We start from the raw sequence: 2,918 nt of genomic DNA on the forward strand, positions 1-2,918 counted from the left end.
AAACATCGTAGCGAGGGTTTGTAACGGAAATGAGAATTCCGTCACAAATGTGACAACGGAATGAAATCCATGGTAGGTGGTATTCCGTCGTGTATTCCGTAATAGGATTCCATCATAAATACGTGGTAGTTATTACATCACAAATTCCGTGGTGGTGATTCCCTAGCAAATTTCGTGGTGGTGATTCCCTAGCAACTTCTGTGGTGGTGATTCCCTAGCAAATTCCGTGGTGGTGATTCCCTAGTAAATTCCATGGTGGTCATTCCCTAGTAAATTCCGTGGTGGTGATTCCGTAGGAAATTCCGTCGTGCTGAATCCCTAGCAAATTCCGTTTGATGACTTCCTAGCAAATTCTATGGTCATGAATCCCTAGCAATTCTATTGGTGTATATTATATAGAGATTCCATATGGACCGATGGATAATTGATTTATAAATTATATCCAAATTATTTTGTAGTAATATATGATAAACAAAAATAACAAAAAAATCAAATAACATTATATCATAAAATAATACAATAATTATTTATTACATGGAATAAAAGAAAATGGCTAATCTAAAATAAATACTTTGAAATAAACAAATTCACGCTTTATAATCTACTAGTTTTGTAGTTGTTGAAAAGCACTAATAACAACCATTGTCGATTGTAATTGCTTATTAATCTACTCGGTTCTTATGTTTTGTTGTTCATATTTGGCCTTCATTATTTCCATTGATTCTTCGTTTTGCTCTTTTTGTTTACTCACAAGCTCCCTAAATTCTTCTGATTCATCATTTTTGTCCATCATTTTTGTCCGGAATATAACATAGTTTCGTGAGTTCTTCACTGCGATAAAACCATATCACTCTCACATCTTTTTTTCCCGTAGTCTTCATACATGTCTTCCAAGTAACCAATGTGGTAAGCTCCTCCTTGACCTATATACATGAAATAATTTACGTTTTAAAAGGAAGGGACAAAAGATGATGCTTTCATATCCTGATCAAAAAAGACACTCAGAAGTTAGATGTAAAAACATAATAAAAGTTCCATCTTCATGCATTTTCTCATCTCGGATGACTGGAACGGGGATGCTAAATCATGTCATCATTAATATCAAAAAACAAAAAAAAATACTTACATATAAGAGATATCAATTGCTTTCGCTGTGATGATTCATTTTTCCATTAAGATATCAATACAACTGGCATCTTTGAACCAAAATTACCACAACATTTTGCTAAAGTTCATTCACAACCTTCAAACCTCTATCTCACCTTCAACCCACTTGATGAAACAAACACCTGTAAAGATTATGACATTAGTTGCTGTAATAAATCTTGATTATGAAAAACAACATGAGGTGGCTAAAAAAAACCCAACAATGGTTAATTACTTTCAACAAAAAAAAACTCAATGAACTTAAATTTGACAAATACATTATTTAAGTGCAAAGCCAAGTTCACTCTACTTCCAATCCCAAAATGAAACAACTTTCTCATTTCAATTCTTCAAACAAAATACATTTTTCATTTCTATGTTTCAAAAGTTAGTTACACAATTACAAAAAAACCAAAAAAAAACAAAAAAAAAAACAAAAAAAAACAAGAAACACGGTTCAAACGAAACATATTTCTGCTTCTATCCACCTAAGAAGATATATGTTGCAAATTTTAACATAACACTAAATTCATTCAAGGAAAAAAAATTTTAAGAGAATCAACATTCTTATCAAATTAGAGGAACATAGATCAGTAGGGATCGTACCAATGAACTTATCTGATGACAAACCTATTCAAAATTCCGATTCCAGCCATAAATGTTGTTTTCAAAAGAATTCGTTTTGCCATCCAAAAAGTGCTAGTGGCGCAGCTTGTTTCCCATTTGCCTTCAATCGATATGTATTGAACTATTTTACCAATATGAGAAATGAAAGAAGATTCCAACCAAGCTTCTCTGGATCACATCAGTACAATTGAAATTCAATTTCAACCAATGTAATGTATGTCGAGCATCAATATAAGAAACTAAAAGCCAATAATAATGAATTGAGACTGATTTAGTTCAGAATTCCGAATATCTTACCTCATGTGAGAGAGAATTCAAGAGGGGGGGTTTAACAGATTCACGAGATCAAGTGTCGATTGGGTTCACATTCCAGTCTGATGTTGATGTGGTTCGTGTGCTCGATTCATGAAGATAAAAACGAGGCTGCGATGACGAAGAAGAATCAGAAATCAGAAAATCGATTTCTGAAAAAGGAGCAACAACCGGCACGAGAAAGAACACATACCTGTCGATTTCATGAGGAAGACTTCGGCGACGAAGTGGATGAGAAGATACGGCGATTGAAGGTGAAGCTGTGTCGGTGACGTGCGAAGATCTCCAAGCCAAGGCCGATGGAGAAGGAGGCTGATTCGATGGGGGAAAAAAGAGACGAGGGGCATTTTTTTTTGGAATGAAAGCTCCTTTTTTTATCTTTTAGGTTTAGAAGTGGTCAAGACTTTTTTTATAAGAGGGAAAACCAAAATTCAAAATATTTTAAAAATTCAAAATATTTTAAAAATATAAGAGGGAAAACCAAAATATTTTAAAATATAGGAGGGAATATCAAAATCAATAAAAATTTATCTATCTTAAATTTAGAAAATAAATATTTAATTTTTTACTAAATAATTTTGTTTATTATATTATATTATATTATAATATTTTATATTATTATTTTTATCTTGAAATTAGTAACTTATTAATGTAATCATAAAGTTAAAACCTAAATATCTATTAATATTTATAAATTTTGAAGGAAAATTTAAATATTTTTATTTTGCTACTCATGGGTTGAGTTGTGAAAAATAAAAATATAGTAATAAACCCTAAGCAATAAGCCATAAGGACTAAACTATAAGCTATAAGCCAAAAGCCAAAAGCAATAA

At 31.7% G+C, this 2,918-nt stretch overlaps 1 long non-coding RNA gene across 1 annotated transcript; it reads right to left on the bottom strand.

Annotated features, from left to right (window-relative positions):
- Positions 1-478: 478 nt before the first annotated feature.
- On the bottom strand, positions 479-2,451 carry LOC145116564 (uncharacterized). Its single transcript, XR_013712183.1, has 5 exons — positions 2,279-2,451; positions 2,071-2,196; positions 1,753-1,941; positions 1,127-1,289; positions 479-923 (listed from the first exon to the last, which is right to left on the bottom strand). It is a non-coding gene; the product is annotated as an uncharacterized LOC145116564 (long non-coding RNA).
- Positions 2,452-2,918: the final 467 nt, after the last annotated feature.

The sequence above is a fragment of the Lactuca virosa genome, chromosome 5 (genome assembly GCF_052849685.1).
Source record: "Lactuca virosa cultivar CGN04683 chromosome 5, Lactuca_virosa_CGN04683_v6, whole genome shotgun sequence".
In the NCBI taxonomy this organism is placed as follows: domain Eukaryota; kingdom Viridiplantae; phylum Streptophyta; class Magnoliopsida; order Asterales; family Asteraceae; genus Lactuca; species Lactuca virosa.